The sequence below is a fragment of the Drosophila tropicalis genome, unplaced genomic scaffold (genome assembly GCF_018151085.1).
Source record: "Drosophila tropicalis isolate 14030-0801.00 unplaced genomic scaffold, ASM1815108v1 contig_158, whole genome shotgun sequence".
NCBI classification, from domain to species: Eukaryota; Metazoa; Arthropoda; class Insecta; order Diptera; family Drosophilidae; genus Drosophila; species Drosophila tropicalis.
In genome coordinates, this window is record NW_027172602.1 from 12,852,742 (window position 1) to 12,871,206 (window position 18,465).

Consider the following 18,465-nt stretch of genomic DNA (forward strand, 5'->3'; position numbering starts at 1 on the left):
GCTTTTATTGTTTTACTTTTGCATTTTATTGTTGTTGCTTCTCGGAAATGTTGCCGCATTTCAATTATGTTTTTACGGCTTAGAGTTAATTGAAAACCAATTCGTAGGCAAACAAAAATTGGCGGACCGCAGTTCGTATACCGCATTTGATCCCATCCCCCATCCGGCCCCCTCGCACTCCTCTTCCTTTTACTAAAACAGTAAAAATTAAACAAAAAAAAAAAAAAGACACACACACACACACACACACATACATACACACACATATAAATGCGAAAATCAAAAATACAAAAACAGATTCTCTCCATTTGAAATTGATAGATAAACAGTTGAATACAAAAATGTATGAATACAGATGCAGATACAGTTGTTGTGCGTGTGTGTGTGTGTGTCTATAAATGTATTTATGCATTTTTATTTATGTTGCTTTGTTTTTTTTTTATTGACTTTGGCGTTTTCAATTAAAGCACGTAATTGATTAACATTGAAAGCTGGCATAAAAATTAAAATTATATTTACTTTTTATTATGGCCCAAACACTCACACACACACACATACACACACACAAATATATTTTCCATTTCTCCCTTGGTTTTATCTCTCTCCAGCCATTCCTGTAGTTACCTCAATTCGGTATTTGTCATAAAAAGATAACAACTTAAATATACCCTAAATCAAATCAGATCAAGTTTGGTTTGGTCATACTAATTAATCAGTTGAGAGAGGATATATCTCATATACTCTTTCTGGCAATTGGAACAGGGTACAAACTGATTGTGTGGGAACTAACCAGATGTCTTTGGGGGGAATATGATGACATTAATCTTATTTGAATCCTTTAACTAAAGGGAAAGCCAAATGATGAATGTCTCAAATGATAGGAAACTTCTTGTGCAAGATCGATGTAATAATTATTTGCTTATAGGTCCTTATTTGTTTTCCTTTTGTTTAATTGCAGTTTTTAATAACATTTACACGTAACCGAAATGAAATTTGGCATTTAAATACGAACATAAATTTTACCAATTTCGTTGATTTGTAATATTTGCAGTCATTTTATTAAATGCAAACAAAACTTTCTCTCACACACACACGCACACACAAATTTACATGTGAGTATATGTATTTATTGGTTTTGTGTGTGTTTGTTGTGGCTGAGAAGGATTTCTGGCCAGGTGGTGGCCAGAATGGGAATGATGATGAGTTGTGGGAAGGGGACTAGTTGAACAATTTGCAAAATTACTTTCAACATTATGTGGAAGAAAACAAAGGCATATTATTATTCTCTCTCTCTCTCTCTCTTTCACTCACTCTCTGGAGACAAGAAGCAACAACAATAATAGTTAATAATAATAATAATGATGGAAAAGATGATAATGAAGCAGTTGCTGCTGTTGTTGTTATTGTTGTTATTGCAACTCTGGTGGCTGTCAGTGCAACAAGCATAATTGTTGTGGATGTTGAACTTTTTGACCATTTGCCACCAACAACAACAAGAACACATCGTGTTGAAGGCAATTCGCAACATGACACAATCAGACAGTGGTGGTGGCAAAGTCCAAAGGGGTGGGGTGGTCGGAGTAAGTGTGGGTGTGGGCAAGGGGAGAAGTGTTCAGTTTTCCTCGTTCAGATTTGCATAATAAATGAGACACAAAAGCCAAACGGCTACTGTCATATGACCCAAACAGCCCAGCAGATGCAGGAGTTGAGGCAACAGTAGAACGAGTCATGATGTCCCATCCATAATGATGATAATAATGCCACACACACACATCGAGAGAGAGAAAGAGAGAGAGAGAGAGAGAGAGAGATGTGCAAACCTGAAAAGAGGTGTAAAGAGCTAGAGGGCTAGAGGAGTAAAGGCAGAGTCAGGTGAAAATGCAATTGAAGTGAGAGTTGACTTAAAATGGGTTGCATATGCCACATACTCGCAACAAGCACAAACAACACACAACGACACACACACACACACGCACGCATTGACAATAGGGAGATTCAACATTATTGGTTCTTGAAACAAGATGTATTTCTGATTGATTCATTCTAAATAAGAGAGACGGTCAGTCAATGTGTTAGCTTTATTTTAAAGAAGATTGACTAAATCAAACTGACTTATATGTTTAGAGATCATACCATCTATTGGAGTAGTGATTTTTGAGTTTTGTATGAGCCACCCTAATGTTTTAGAGTTTATAGCCCATGCAAAGCGTCAGACAAATTGTAGACTTTGTGGGGCGTTGGTAAAGCAAAACAATATGCAAATTTCGTTGCATACTTTTTGGAGGCGGCGTGAAAATCATTGCAACTAAGCAACAGACGCAGCCCCAGACATGGACATAGACACAGACACAGAGACAGGGACAGACGTGGCAGAGAGAGAGAGAGAGACAACAGAAACCTGGGACAAAGGAGACGACACAACAACAACATGGAGGATAGGCCAGACACTGCAAGAATAGAAGCAACAACAACAACAGCAACAGCAACAATAAGAAGAACAAGAAGAACATAATGCCTTTCCGGTATCCAATAAACCGGACTGCACTCCGGACAGCCCGGATTTCCGCCTGAATCATTGATGAGCTATTAAAGTCATTTCTATTTTGCTGTGTTTGTTGTATTGTCACAACCACCTGCAATCCCCGGCCACCTGCCCCATCACCACCATCCGGCATTCGAGCCAAATTTCACCCCACCGTTTTATATTTGTGCAACATCTTTTTGTCACGTTTTGCAGTCTAGTTGAACACAGAGAGAGAGATAGAAAGAGTCATAATCGATGGCACGTTGGGGAATTTTCGGGGATCGAAAACCTAAGCGCATATGCCATAAATACTTGTCGTCTAGGTGGCAGATTTCTCGGATCAAAACAGATATCATCATAATTGAGAATTGACAACACACGAAGAGGAGAGACCCGGAAAACAGTTTGCTGTGATTGAAGAGCAGTGCCAACGAGACGCCATATGATCTATTAGCTTATGTATTTGCCATACATCCTAACAAGTTCGCACTCATTTCATAAATGTGTTTTCCAGAAGAAGGAAAATACAAATCCCCAACAAATCCCCCCTGCAACAATTGTATTGACAACCATTCGGTTTGGACCATCATGTCGTATAAGTCGAGAGGAACTGAATTGATATTTACTTACAATTCATTAATTAAATAAAACTTAATGGAAATTAAGGAAACTGAACAGTTACTTAACAAGAAAGTTCATTTTATATTTAACGATTTTTCGAATTTCCACATGACGAATAATAAATATCCCAACAGAACAACAGACACATGAAATCAGAGGCAGTGCGATAAAGAGACAGAGAGAGAGAGATAGAGAGAGAGTGGTGGTGGGGGGACGAGGCCATGGAAAACAGAGGTATTGGGCATTGGTACGTATTTTTCTTACATTTTCCTCGTTGTTTCCATGTGCATGCAATTTATATAATTTGATGAAACAATTAGTGAAAATAAAAATTCGATTTAAGCTGCTTTTAACGGCCCTTTTGCCCTGCCCGCTTCTCCGACCACTCACCGCACCTTACCACACCGCACAACGAAAGCGGATCGGATGATGGTTGCCATTTGCCCGTTGGATGGATGGATGTCACAAGACAGAGAAGGCAGGAAGAGGTAGGAGGCAGGAAGTGAATGGGGAAATGGGGCATGCTTAATGAGAGTCGACAATTTTTTTTTTCTTAAGTAAAGGGGCGTGGCCAAAGAAGGGCAGTGATTGCTAAAAAGCTTACGCACAACTACAGAAACAATCGAATGGCAGTGACAACGCCTAGATGGATGGTAAATAGATGCTCTAGAGGATGATGATGACGATGGTGATGATGAGGTCCTCTGTGTGTGTGAGTGGATGTGACGACAATGTGGCTGTTGCCAGACGAGAAGGAGGCTGCGGGAGAGGGGAAAACGTTGACGGAAATGAAAAGATAATTTACCCGCATGTTTTTCAACATTCAGCGTGAGTTCTGCCCATTGCAGTCACGAACGGGCTGAAGCGGAGTCGGAGTCTTCCGGAGTTGGAGTTGAAAGGAGTCGTCGGAAGGTTGGCCGCCCTGCCGCTAATGCTAATGCTGGTTATCTGTCTATCCATCAGTCGGTCATGTTATGATGTAAATGCCGAGCCAGCCAGTTGAATCTCTTGCTCGGCTGCTACTCTGGTTACTGCTGTTGATGATAATGGCCAACGCATTCGCTCTGGCTCAAATATGTCGCTTCCGTCTTGTCTGCCAAACATTTAGCCTGTCTTTCTCTCTTCACACACACACACACACACACACACACGCAGACACTAGCCCACAAATTTATTGTTCTTAAACATCTGAGTGTGGGAGTAGAAGTCTTTACCTTTCTGTCTCTGTCTTGCTCTTTGGTTATATTTGAATGCCAAGTTGCCAGTTGTCACAAAGTGAGTGAAATATAGCCGAAATGTCAAATGTCAGCGAAAGACATTATTACTGGCTAGTTGATCCGTTCGCTCGTCCGTTCGTCCGTCCACAATTCGTCGTCGTCGTCGTCCTACCACTACCGTTCATTCGTTTGTTCGTAAGTTCCCATTGTCCTTGTGTCGTAGTAGTCATCGTCATCGTCTACGGATGTCGCCGTCTGTTGTCCTAGATAATCGATACGTCTACACACTCACAGCCGGCACACCACACTACACACACACACACACACACTTGAGGGCGCATCTGAATTGCCTGAGTCTGGGCCTATCCATAACCAAAGGCACCCATGTCAACCATTAGACAAGTGCGTGTGTCCACATCTGTATGTATGTATGTGTGTGTGTGTGTCTTTTACATTTTAAGACCTTCAAGTACCAATGGAATTTGCCTAAATTTCCTCACCTCACTTCATCCATACTCCTTACTCTAGAAGCCAACACGATCATCCTTAAAAGTTCTTTGGTAGTGAGTCAAAATTTAATGTGATTAAGAAAACGAACCACACACTATTGGATTATTATTTCTTTGTTTTGATATTGAACCAGCTTATTGTTTATTTTTTCCAGCCCAAATATCTTTCTTCAGAACATTTAAATTCTCCATTTTACTTTCGTTTCGTCAAGGGGTTCGGTTAAAGCTAAACTCCAGTGATTTCTACGCCCCATTTTGGGTCAATGACATGCCATTTGCATGTTCAAATTGTAGACATTGCCAATAAACAACAAAAACAACAACCAGTTACAATTGACTATAGCCCACCTGGATACTGAAATTGTCAACTGACTGCCAAAATGGCGAATAACAAAAAAAAAAAAAAAAAAACAATTTCAAAGAGAGTATGAGTTAGAAAGAGAACTACTCTCTATTTCAGTCGACAACTGGCTACAAATTGTTCAACTTAATTAAAGAAACGCTGTCATACTTTGTAATTGATAGGGAGGGAGAGAGAAAGAGAGAGACAGATAGGGGGCGACACACAGACAGAGATGTTAGCAGGAAGCGAGGCTTTTGCATTTATAACACAATTCAATGCAATTGGCCAGTTTTGGCCAGCTTCTATTCAGTTTCTACTTCATAGTTCTCCCAACCTAACTGCCTCCTTTCCTCGCAAGCAAAAAAAAAAAAAAAAAAAAAATTGCCAATTTTCGCGACGGCATCGACATCGACATCGCAAATGTAGTCCTGACCATTGCCTACTCCTCTCTACATGTGTGTGTGTGTGTATGTATACAGAAGAGTACCCTAACCATTAGCTTTACCGTTCGTCGTTTGTCGTTTTTGCCATTGCATAAAAATCGTAGCGAGACATAAAACTGAAAATGAAATCGTATCTTTGGCAAAAAGTGCGCCGTTGCTTTTAATTGAAAACGCAAATTGGTCATCAATTAATTTGACATATAGACCATAGGTCCGGTCTAGCCTGGCCTCTATCACAACACACACACACATATACACTCCTCCTCCCACTCTCACTCACTCTATCTATCGTTTGCAGTGTTTTATCTGCATGTGGCAGAAAACAGCTAACAGCAGGTCATCGTCATCGTCATCGTCATTCACAAATACTCCATATGAAAGAAGGAAGTTAACGCCCCATGTGGCTCAAAAATTGAGTTTTCCCATTTCCATTTTTCCAATTTTCACGACATTTTCACAGTTGTTGTTGCTGCTGCCATTGCTGATGATGTTATTTTCTCTTCTCTGCATTCCTCTTGGCTAATTTTGTCGATTGAAGATGGCAAATGTGACAATTATCACCACACGATAGTTGAATGAAAATTATGAATACGATTGAGGGGGAGGGGAAAAGGCTTTTATTCACTTAATAAGTTGAGTATTCTGCAAAACAATTCTCATCGTGGCATGGAACCATATCCTCAAGCTATTCTCAGATTAACTTACTGTTTAGTTGGTCTAGGATCACAGATCTGGGCTTAGTTATCGGATTAAATCTGAAAACTCTTTTATAGAGATTAGATTATTTGAGTTGAATCTCCTTATTGCCCATCCCCTTTAGCTTGTTGTCGGTTGTTTTGGCCACAAAATGCAAATCCCCCAAATTCGTTTAAACGTTTTTGATTACTTAAAATGCAAACGAATAAACAAAAATAAAAGTAAAATGGGGAAAACTCTTCTTCACCCTCCCCGGAAAATGCAATGTATAAAAATAACTAAAGTAAAGCGTTTTTTATACGTCAACCCGTCTAGTAGACGATTCCTTGCCAGCGATTGTCGCTGCTGCTGCTGCTGCTGCTGATGATGATGATGATTATTCTTATTATTATTATTATTATTTTGGCATTGTCCCTGTCTCCGTCACCTTAGTCTCTCTCTTTCGCTCCTCCTCTCTGAGAAAAGTTGGCGCTGCATTTGCAATGGAAATGCAATGAAATTGCATGCGAAATGCATTTTAAATGTGAGTTTGTTGCCCACCAAAAACGAAACGAAACGAAAATGCAACGCTGCAGCGTTGTCCGATACCGCCAACGTCCTCCCACAAAAGTCGTTGACAATTTGGCAGACGGCGAAGGAACAGCCGGAAAATGATGCAAACCGAGGAGAGCAACAGGGACAGAGACAGCGACGACAACGACAGCGACGACGACGACGACAACGTTGAAAATAAATAAATAGGCAAAGACCTTATCCGCGGAACGGAATCCGCCACACTCAAACCCCGGAATCGTAGCCGTAGCTGGCCCATAGCCCCAAACCAACGTAAGCATGCAAATATTTAGATTAATGCAAGACTTTTGCAACAAAATACGCGTCGCGCATATTGCCAAACAAATTTTTCTTTATGCTTCAAATATGGGAAGAAGAATGGGCCCAGTTCCATGAGCTGGATTGGAGGGGGAAGAAGTCAAAATATATGCAAGTCACTTGTCAGTCGCAACGCCAACGCCAACGCCAACGCCGACGACAACGACGATGACAAAATTAGTTTTTTGGTTTTTTGCAAGTTTCATTTTGCTTTTTTTTGAGCATACCCTGCGAATCATAAAAAGTCCATGTCAATTGTTAAATATTTGGCCTATGTAGCTAAGAAATAAGACACAAATTAAAAGCAGAGCAACCTGAAAAGAAAAATATAAGTGGATATCACTTCCTTATAAACAGACATTTGTGTCAGCTCAAGTCAAAGGCTTTGCCTAAGATGCACAGTCGATCGATACGAATTTCATTTGCAATATGTTCTAGCTATAAGCAATTGCTATTCTTTGCTCTCTCTATCGTGTTAATTGCCATCATCAATTAAGAAATTAGCAAAAAAAAAGAAAGGAAACAAAAAAATTGTTAATTACACATCGATTTCTTCAATGTTTCCCCCCTTTTTCTGTCTTTCTGGTTTTGGCTCAGTTCCATTACTCTTGCCAACTCCGAACGACTTGCTCACCTATTTTGAGCCCTACATTGTCCATTTAAGGCAAAAAACATACCCTTTACACTTTCCTCTTTATCTAGCAACATAATATTTTATGTAGTAAACTTTCTGCGCATTCTCCTACTCTCTTTCTCTCTCTCTCTCTCTCTCTCTCTCTCTCTCTCTGTTTCTCTAGGCTAGACTAGCCATAATTTTAATGTATTTTTCCTATAAAATTCTCTTAATGTTCATTTGGTTTGTGACTACGCTAAATGGGGGCCCAACGTGGGGATTTTTCTTAAATAATACCTACCTAATTAGACAAAACAACTTAATATACGCTAATCATTCAAAGTTGGTATTCTCGTACTCTAGTTTGTTGTTGTTCTTAGAATAATAGACCCATTATTCAGTTGGTTCTAAATCTCAATTAGTTTAATCATTTTTTAAGATCTGCACAAACTTTCATTTCATTGCAATTCCTTTATAGCAATTCACCTAATCTTTAACAATAATCTATCAAAGAGTCTAATTACAATTCCAATAAAATATAAATCACAATATGTTCCATACACATACGTGTATATATATTTATGCTAAAATATCCTAGAATAATGAGCATATTGGCACCGAGGAATTCGCAAAAAAAACAATAGATGAATGTAAAGAATAAGGTTATCTTTCAAGACATATCCTTGGGTTTCTTACTAAAATTATTTGAGATGCTATCGAAATCTGACAAAGGACTTCGTTTACGTCATGCAGGGTAACGCGAGTTTAACTCTCCTTGGACTAATTTGTATTCACAATAAACTAAAATAGAATTGTCAAAGGCCAATCAGGCAGATTCAAACGAAACTTATTCATCGTCAATTAGGATTCACACTTGAGTTATATGGCAAATCGTCTTGCATGGACTATATTTAATTACTTAGTTTCCAATTTCGTCTAATTACATATATGTACATACATACACACAGATATATTTTCATATATGTATATGAACAAAGCAAAAACAATTGCCAAAGCAGACGAAATGTAATGAAAATGTTGTCTTCTCTTATGTTTTGTTTTGTTTTAATTTTCATTTCTATTTCGATTTTGATTTTCATTTGTATCTGCAGTTGATGTTGCAATATTGTTATTGTCATTTGTCTTGGATGTTAAAGATGCTTGAATCTTACATACAATTTGAGGCGAATAAATTGCTTGGATTAATCCCTCCTCCTGCCCAAATGTAAGACAAGATACCAAGTGAGCTCAACGTATATATGTATGTAAGTACATATATATGTATATGTAGATATCTATATAGTACGGCCAAAATTCGAATGAAACTCAATTATGGGAGAAGGAGAAGCAGTAGCAGCAGCAGGCAGCCGACAGCAGGCAGAAATGCAAATGTGAAATGCAAATGGGGCGAAAAAGCAAAGGCCGGCAAAATCGGAGCCTGTTTTTGATGTCTGAACGCCTGGTAACTGGCTCTCTCACTCTCTCGCCTATATACGACAATATGGAGAGAAATAGATAGAGAGAGTGAGAGAGTGAGTGAGTGAGTGAACGAGAGCGACTTTATTACTTATTCTCTTCAGCTAATACCATTTCTCTTGCATTCTCGCTCTCGCTCTTGGTATCTACGTGTACCACGTGGCGTATGAGCAATGTGGATAAATAAACCAAAAGTTACTTCGACATTTTACCTTAGCATAGGAATGGGCAAAGGGACGACATTTAGTTATTTAAGTGCAAAAACATATTTTCTAGCCACTGCCACGCCCACACATCACTCTGACGCCCTATCAATCTCTCCCTCTCTCAACGCTGTATGTCTGAGTGTGTGCGTGTGTGTTGTTTGTCCACTCACTTATGTAATTAAGTGTCTTGTTAAAACGGAAATGGAATTTGGTTTTGATTTTAATTTACATTAATTGCAGATGCATTTATGCCACCGACCACTCAGGGATCTCTTCGAACTAATATGCATTTACAACTACCAGGTAACCTTCTTTAGCCAAGACACCCCCGCACAATCTCTCTTCCCCGCTGGCCACCATCATTCGGTTCGGTTTTCGGTTTTGAATATTAATTTTCTGCCTAAAACCACAAAGTTTGTGCTTAAAAATGCATAGCTCATATGTAGGTACACGGCACTGGACTTTACAAGCAAATGCGAGAGACACTAGGAAGTGGCAGTGGGCACTAGGCAAATTTGCTGGTAAGGAAAGTGATTGCTTAGTTTTAACTTTAATCGTTTTGCTACATACAAAATGAATGAAACAAAAACAAATTTCACATTCCGGATTCCTTTGACCCAATTGCAATTGCAAAATGGAAATACATACAATATTCGAATGGAAATAGTTATATATAGAAATTCCATTGTTAATCATAAGTAATTGCCATAGGGGACACAATGGTAAAAGGCTTTTGGGCTAATTTCTCTTGATTGATTTATTTATAGTTTAAGTAAATGAATATTAATTGAAACCTAGCCAACAAAGATAAAGTGCCCGATATGCATAGAGAAAAGAAAGATGGACTCAAATATAAAAACGAACTCAAATTGTATAGGTGTTACACTGAACACATTTGCCTAAGAATGCCCTGCATAATACCCTTACTCACCACTAAGCTTCATCCTATTCCACTTTGGACTTTATATTTATTTTCAAATTTCTTGCCTTTTATTTGAATTGATTGATTTTGAAAAGTTATCTCGATCAGAAAGTTTACATTCTTTGTCTATGAAGGATGACTATTAAAAGCCAGTCGGCTTACCTACATATACATATATGTATGTACATATGTATGTATATATAGAGTGTGTATACTTTTATTTTATTGTTGTTGTTTGTATTCATAGTGTGCATTCATTCAGTGATTCATTCGCTTTAATAACTGTCAATATGATAGCGTTGTTGGCTACTGCAGCTGTCCCTGTTAATAATGAACGAACCGAATCGGTATTAAATCTGACTCTGACCTCAGCAGCAACAGCAACAACAACGAAAAATGAATGGTCACAGATTGAGAGTTGCAGTTGGAATTGGAGCTGGAGTTGGATTGGGTTGGATTGGACGTTGGGCGTTGGAACTGGAGTTGGTTGATGTTGGAGTTGTTGTTGTCATTGGAGTCTGATCTTACGCCATGTACGTGTGTATGTATGTACCTTTGGTCAAATGAACAACTTGGGTTTTGCCAGTTGGGCCAGTTGCCGTCGAGTTCATGTGGAGTTGGTCATCAATATATAATTTCAATTAAAAATTTAAACGTGAACACAGAAACAAATAGAGGCAAATGCACAAAAACAAAAAACAGAATCAGAAAAATGAAAGGCAAATGGAAAAGGAAGGGATTCGAGTCCATTCATTGGCGATGACGATGTCGACAAAAAGGATATGCATTTCGCTGTCTTTAAGCAGTGACACAAGAACCAAGAACCATACCTGATTGACCTGACATAGACACACTCTCTCTCTGTCTCTCCCTCTGATACACTCGCTTCCACTTTGACATCCATGCCCACTTCCTACTTCCAACATGCTTGTGTGGGTGTGTGTGTGTGTGAGCCCATAATTTGATATAGCGTATGCTCAAAATGGCTGCCCCAGGCACTTAATTTGATTTCTTTTTTAAAATGGCTTTTCTATATACACTTGCGGAGAACGGAAGAGCACGGACGAGTGCCAGACCAACCCAGAGCTCCGTTTACAAGTGGCTTGTGGGTCGAGCAGTTGAACTCTTAACGTTATTCCACAGAAATGAAAAGAAGACGACACAAAATACGTTTCTACATAAATATACCTACATATGTATAGCTGCATTAATCGCTTTCTAAACCTCAACTAAAGTGAAACATTTCATCTATGCGATCATTTTTCTAATGTAGCATTATCTAAGCTACTAAATTTTTGGTCTTTCACTAGAAATTGTCAAGTATTTTTGCATCTTGAGTTGATTCGGTGTAACTTTAGGTTTCAATTGAAGTATAGTAAAATTTTGTTAGTTTTTTTATGTGGAGTACTTTCAAATCTTTCACCTCCAAATAACCTCACACACATATGCACACACACACTTGTAGTGTTGCGGGGAGAAAATGACGAAAAAAAAATGGAAAAGCAATGATGATGAAAGACCCATTGAATGCTATTCAAAAATTCCCCCTAGAGTCGACACAAAGATGAAGTAGAAGAAGAAATCCAAAGCAATTGCCAATGGCGAAGGGTATATGAGTCGAGGAGGGGTTTAAGAGGGAGATGCGGCCAATACGAACGACGTAAAGGATGCCATTGAGGACTCTAGGAGCAATGCGAGGTGGGGGGCGAATGTCTGTGCTGCTGCTTCCGCTCGAGCCAAAGCCGGAGACCGAGTACCAGCCCCTCCATTAGACCTGAAAGTGTCAACTTCCGCGTTCTTGCACACACGCACACACACACATACGCACATATATGGACAAATAAGGACTCACTTGGTTAAAAGCATGTCAAATTTTTGCACACACACACACAGAGACATACAGACAGAGAGAGAAAAAGAGAAGAGAGTGGCAGAGGAAGAGAATGCATGATTGAATGATTGAGAAATTAATACATACACACACACAAGCACCCACACACACTCGCACTCATACACATTCCCATGTATGTAGGTGAGCGGACTGTAAATGGGAGCGAGTCATAGTCGGGCCCCACGTTGGGCCCCATCAGCAGCGGCAGCTTCGTGAAATTATTCCATTTCACTTTACAACTGAATGCAAATTACATGCTGTAATTTCCTGCAAGAAAGCAAGAAATGAAGCGAAATGAATGTGTGGCACACACAAAAAAACATGGAGAAAGACAGAGAGAGAGAGAGAGAGAGAGAGTGTGAGTGCCAGCGCAGGCGAGAGAGACACAAGCAACAAATGCGGAAATAAAAATAAATTCGAAAAGTTAATATTAAATGTGCTACATTGGAAACATATTGTGTGCTCGCCTCGCCTCGCATCGCATCGCATCACATGGCATGGCATCCCATCGCATTGGATCGCAACCCAAACGCAAAGCATCGTATCGTATCGGTTGGCGTTGATTTTCCACATGCCCTCAGACCCGCGACTCACCAGTCCCAGCCCTTGCCATTTCAATGCCCTCAGACAAGAGACATACCACCCATACAATAACGTACCAATATTAAGTCCTCCCCCTCCAACTTACCCACTACCCCCTTTCCCAGCGGCCGTAAACAATTGCGCATTTTCAGCGCCGTTTGCTTACACTTTTTAACACTCTGTATCCAAAAAAAAAAAAAAACAAGGTATCCAGGGGTATGCCAGAGTCAAAGAAAGTCTTGTGAGATCCCCTGCAACTTTGCTTTCGGGAGACGTAAAAGGCGATTACGATTTAAGGATCGTTTCCCTCTCTCTGTCAGCCCAAAAGTAGACTCTTGTGTGATCCAATATTTAGCTCTTCCTTCTTATGCACTTACATTCAACAAGGGGATAGACCATTCTCAATCGCCTGCGATCAATACCTTGATCCTTTTGTAGGATGTCTTCAAGTCGGTTATATCATGATGTACCCCTGGTTTTTGTTTTTGTTTGTTGGCCGTGTTTTTTTTCTTGCATTTTTACATTTTATTTTGGCCCGCGCAATTTTCATTGCATTTTTATTCTTTTTAATTTGCGCTCCATTTTTTTCCTTTCTTTTTTTTATACTTATACATATATATTTTTATTGTTATTTTACTTTTATTTTTATTTTTTTGGTTTTTTTGTTGCATTGTGCACTCTTCCAGCCGCCACTTGGTCAATGGCCGTTGTGTGTGTGTGTGTGTGTGTTTGTTTGTTGTTTTTTTTTTTAGTCAACGCGTAAAATATGCTTAAATATTTTAAATTTAATCACACGCTTCGCTGGCTTCGCCAAATACGTCAATGCATATGCAAACAAATGATGTGAGTGTGTGCGAGGGGAATGCCCCAGGATATCTACACAGACGCACACACACCTACATATTGCCAATTGAAATGTGGGAGTGGCTGTGCGGGTGGGTCGAAGGGAGAGATAGGATGTCAATACCGCACATTACCGGCAATTAAAGATGCATTCAGTTGCTGCAAAATAATTATGATTATGATTCTCAGATTCTCTATTTACCACACTCTCTCCCTCTCTCTCTCTCTCTCTCTCTCTCTGGCTTTGCTCTGTGACTTGTCATCAAAATATCTCTTTTAGAAATCTATTTCCTATTTCCATGTCCTAGGAAAGTAAAGTAACTAGTGTAGCTAAAAGATATATACATTATACAAATTTTTTATTTTCATTCAAAACATATGGCCACAGCAATTGGGATTAATCCTACCTCCTCTTCACCCCTCTCATGCCACTAAGCCATTAGAAATAATTTGAAATTTTTTAATTGAAGGCAGTTTGGAAAAATTTCACTTTGAAAGTGAGTGAAATTTAATTCGATTTGGCATGCAAGTTCTGGACGAGAGTTCCCAACGGGCCATCCCATCTCATCCCACCAATTGACCTCATCACAACTGGCGGCCTGGCCGCCTGGCCGCCTGGCGACCTGGATGGCGGACTGGATTGCATGCGTGTATGGGGTATTTCAATTACGCCTGTCGTCGCTCACATTTACGTTTCCATCTTCATCATCTCTTGCTCGTGCTCCGGCTCCGGCTTCTGCTCCTGATGCCCGCTCAGCCTTCTCCATCATCATTTTGTTTTGGTTTTTGTTCGTTCGTTTGGTCCTTTTTGTGTGTTCGTTTTCTTCTTGTTTTGGTTTTCGACGTGCTGTGGCCATTCGGGTTGAAATGTTTTGTTTAACACCTTCACGTGATTCCGGGCATTTATTAAATTGCTTTGTACTTTGTTGCCATTTCCGTTTTGCCTTCTGCACGAGGATCCCAACAAAACATGCGACGACGTGACGAATGGGGCAAGGCCGCCGCGTCGTCAATGCCAACAAAAAAAATGCCATGTAAGAAGAACAACCAAGAAGAGAGCGAGCTTGGTGGCTGATGAAAGAGATGAATTATAACAACAATAATAATGAGGCATATTTACGAATGCATCAGACAAACCAAACCAAACCGCTGACCTGCAACCCCAAACTCTGATGCCAACTCCAATGCCAACTTCAACCTGAACTCATCCTCAGAGCCGCAGACTCATACGCGGGTGAAGCAAATTTGTCTTTTAAATTATGCGCATCTCTTGTCAGAATGGTGGCCAAGGAGAGGGATAGGCACTGCTACATACCCACCTACCTAGGTAGTACTATGGGAACGTGTCCTGGGACAATGCAGGGTTTTAAAATGCGACGCATGACTTTCATTTCACGTTGTTTACTTAGCGTGATTTTCAGTCAACTTCATGATGGTACCACGGCCCACGCGGTGGGGGAGTGGGGGGGTGGATGGAGCGTGGGAGGTGTATACGATGCGGCACGTGTCAACAGTTGGAAAATGGGTTTTTAAGGCGCCGCAACGTATGCTACAGTTTTCTTCGGGGCCACAACTTTTGTTTCAATTACCTTTTACCTGTTGTCTCACTCTTTTTCATTCTCTTTGCTCAGCTCTCTTCCACAGTCTCTTTTTGTACTGCTTACTGCATTTGCATGCCTTGTCACGCTCTGCCGGGTTCGTGGCACTACCAAAAAGAAGGCTGCTGCTGCAGGGCAGAGCAGAGGAACCAGCAAAATACAATGGAAAGACAATGATAGAAGAGAGGAGAAAGACAGAGAGAGAGAGAGAGAGAGAGACGGAGGCCGAACAGAGAACAAATAAGTTTGTTGATATATTTTTATGATTATCTGTGTTCTTAATACGTGGCCAGTGAGTCAAATTTAAACAGAACAGAGTAGAGCAGGGCGGAGCTGAGCAGATCCCATGCCTTGCCTTGTCGACCCAACGGTTACAACAGCTATGAAATTAAAGAGTCTCCTCTAACCTTTCCCCCATTTTAATGCACGTGAGTCATATTATACACCTAAATGCCTGCGGAGCCATTTGACTCCGATTTCGGTTTGTGGCCAAGTGAAATTTATATGCCCAGACATAATGAACTTGAAGCACTTGCACGTACACTTTTCCCCCCTTTTTCTGTCTCTCTCTCTCTCTCCCTGTGTGTGTGTGTGTGTGCGGAAGTTTTTTCGAGGGGAGTGAAGTTGGGGGGTAACATTTCACTTGCACCCAGCAGGCATTTTCGGCTGGCAAGTTTTCGGCCACAGTTACAGTCACATGTCTGTGGGCTCCAATGCATTTGGTAATACATAAACTAAACTACTGCAAGGACAACCAAACGAGCAGGACATATACATATACATACGTATATATATATAGACGAATGGACGGACAATATGAAAGGACGAACGAAGGAACATTTGTGCAAGGAATTGAAGTTGCTGGGCTGGTTTCGTTTGGTTTGGAGTTGCCTTTTTTGCCAGCTAGGGGGAAAAACAGCATGAAAATCATATTATAAATAAATTATGCAATTATAATTACACAAGAAAACTACTTGGGGCGAAACAACTGGCACACACACACACACACACACACATATTACTGGAAACACACACTAACACACATGCCATGGAGTCCTCTTAGTTCTGGGCTCCTGCTGTTGAAAAAATGCTCAAAGTTGTCAGGCTTCCATTCTCTGCCATTCCCTCGCCCTCGCCCTCTCTCTCCCTCTCCCTCTCTCTCTCTCTCTCTCGTAGTGTTTTCCTCTCTTTCGCTCTGGCACAAATAGCACAAGTACAGGAAAATAATTACATTTTACGTGTTCCTATTAATCTTGCTGAGTTTTTAGTTTTAGTTTTGCCCACTAATTCACTTTTTAGTTTTTTTCTTCGTCTGCTTCTTCTCTTTCTTCATCTTCTCTGCTCGCCTCTGTTTTTCCTCTTCTCCTGTTTCTTTTTCACAAGTTTTTCCCCCAGTTTCTCCGTATGTACACTCTACTCCTATGTATGTATGTATATAAAGTTGCTTTTCGAATTCAATTTTCCTGCTTTAGTTTGCTTTTTACTTCGACCATCAGCACTCAACACCAGGCAAAGAGTTAGGAGACTGAAGGAGAATTGTGGCATCGGAGGGGGAGTAATGAAAGAAAGGAGAGAGGGATCAAGTGACAAACAGCTTTCAAGAGGGTAAGGATACGTGCGAGTCTGTAATGAAATGGTTACCGGAACACGACCCAGAACTGGGACATTGACTAGATATCGACGGAGTGGGCTAAAAGTATAGTTGGAGCTGAAATTTAAAAAGTAGCCAGCTAATGGCCATGGAATGAATTGAACAACAAATTAGGAAAACTCTTTACAAAAGCAAAGTAATATATAACAGAGAGAAAGAGAGATGTTGAATAATCGTTATCAAATTTGTTAATACCATTTCTACAGACTCCTTCTTTTCCTCTTTCTCTCTCAAGTATTTCACTTTACGTAAATTGTATTTACTGACAGATTTTCAAGCTATAACTTGGATTAAAAGTTCACTTTCAAACGGAAAAGATGTGACATAAATTTGAAAAACTGGCCAAGAGATTCACAAAGTCAAAGGCCACTTCAATTGCCTGGTATACCGAAGTCAACGCAGTCCTCTACTGAGGTTCGAGCGGGAATTATTGCCGCCCCTGGTGGACGGACCCAAATTAAATGGGTTACGTTACGGTTTGATAATAAAATTCCAATTTTCATATCTCTGTCTGATTTCATATCTGTCCGAAGAAGAGAAACACACGCAAAACAAAAACAGAACAAACACAAAAAAGCGAAATGAATAAAATATTTTAATACTCTGACCAGTGGCAACAACAACAACAACAACAACAACAACAGCAACAAGGACATCAGAAATGGCATCATCAGGACACCAAGTCCCTTTGGGATTTTATGGCTGAGAAGTGGAATGGGAGATGCTGCAACTAATTATGCTTTATACCATTCGGTGGTTTGCTCTTTTGCCACTTAGCAACAACATAAGCTGCTTAACCCACTAAAGCCACAAAATTGAAGCACACACTCACACACACACACACACACACACACACACACGCACAAATCTCATTAAAGTTGCGAGCATGTTTCAAAATTAATTTCAGTAATTCTCCACTTGACTGTGGCGTTTGCTCCCATTTTACTACCCAAGCATACACTTTACAGCAAAGAGAGAAAATAAAAACAGGAAATTCCATGCCAAATGTTCAGTTAGTCGGGACAGTTAAAGCATATATATATGTATATATATCTATCTTTCTGATCGGAACGAACAGATGGTCCCATCTGATCACATCAAAGTAAAAGTGAATAACATTTAGTAGCTAATTAGGGGAAGAAAGTGTATGTGAATGTAAGTGAATCTATAAATGGGTTTTTGTAAATCATTTTCTGAATACTTTATTTGCACACCATTCACCCAACCACTTGGTGCGCTTTTGGTTTTTGGGGTCATCATTCAGCCCCTTTTGCCGTTTTGTGTTGGTAATTTTACAGTAAGTTTTGCAATTGCATTATGTGCGTGTGTGTGTGTGTGTGTGTGTGGGGGTGTGTGTGGGTGTGTGTGTGTGTGTAAGAGGAGTATTTCGAACGAGCTAGTCCTGCCAGATAATCGCATTGCTGGAAAGTTACATTAAATGGCATGAAATGCAATCAAAT

The 18,465-nt window shown here is 40.1% G+C and overlaps 1 long non-coding RNA gene across 1 annotated transcript in view; it reads left to right on the forward strand.

Moving 5' to 3' along the window:
• LOC137581815 (uncharacterized) overlaps nt 1-18,465 on the forward strand; it is a 176,959-nt gene that overhangs the window by 73,377 nt on the left and 85,117 nt on the right. The gene's annotated exons all lie outside the window — the stretch shown is intronic.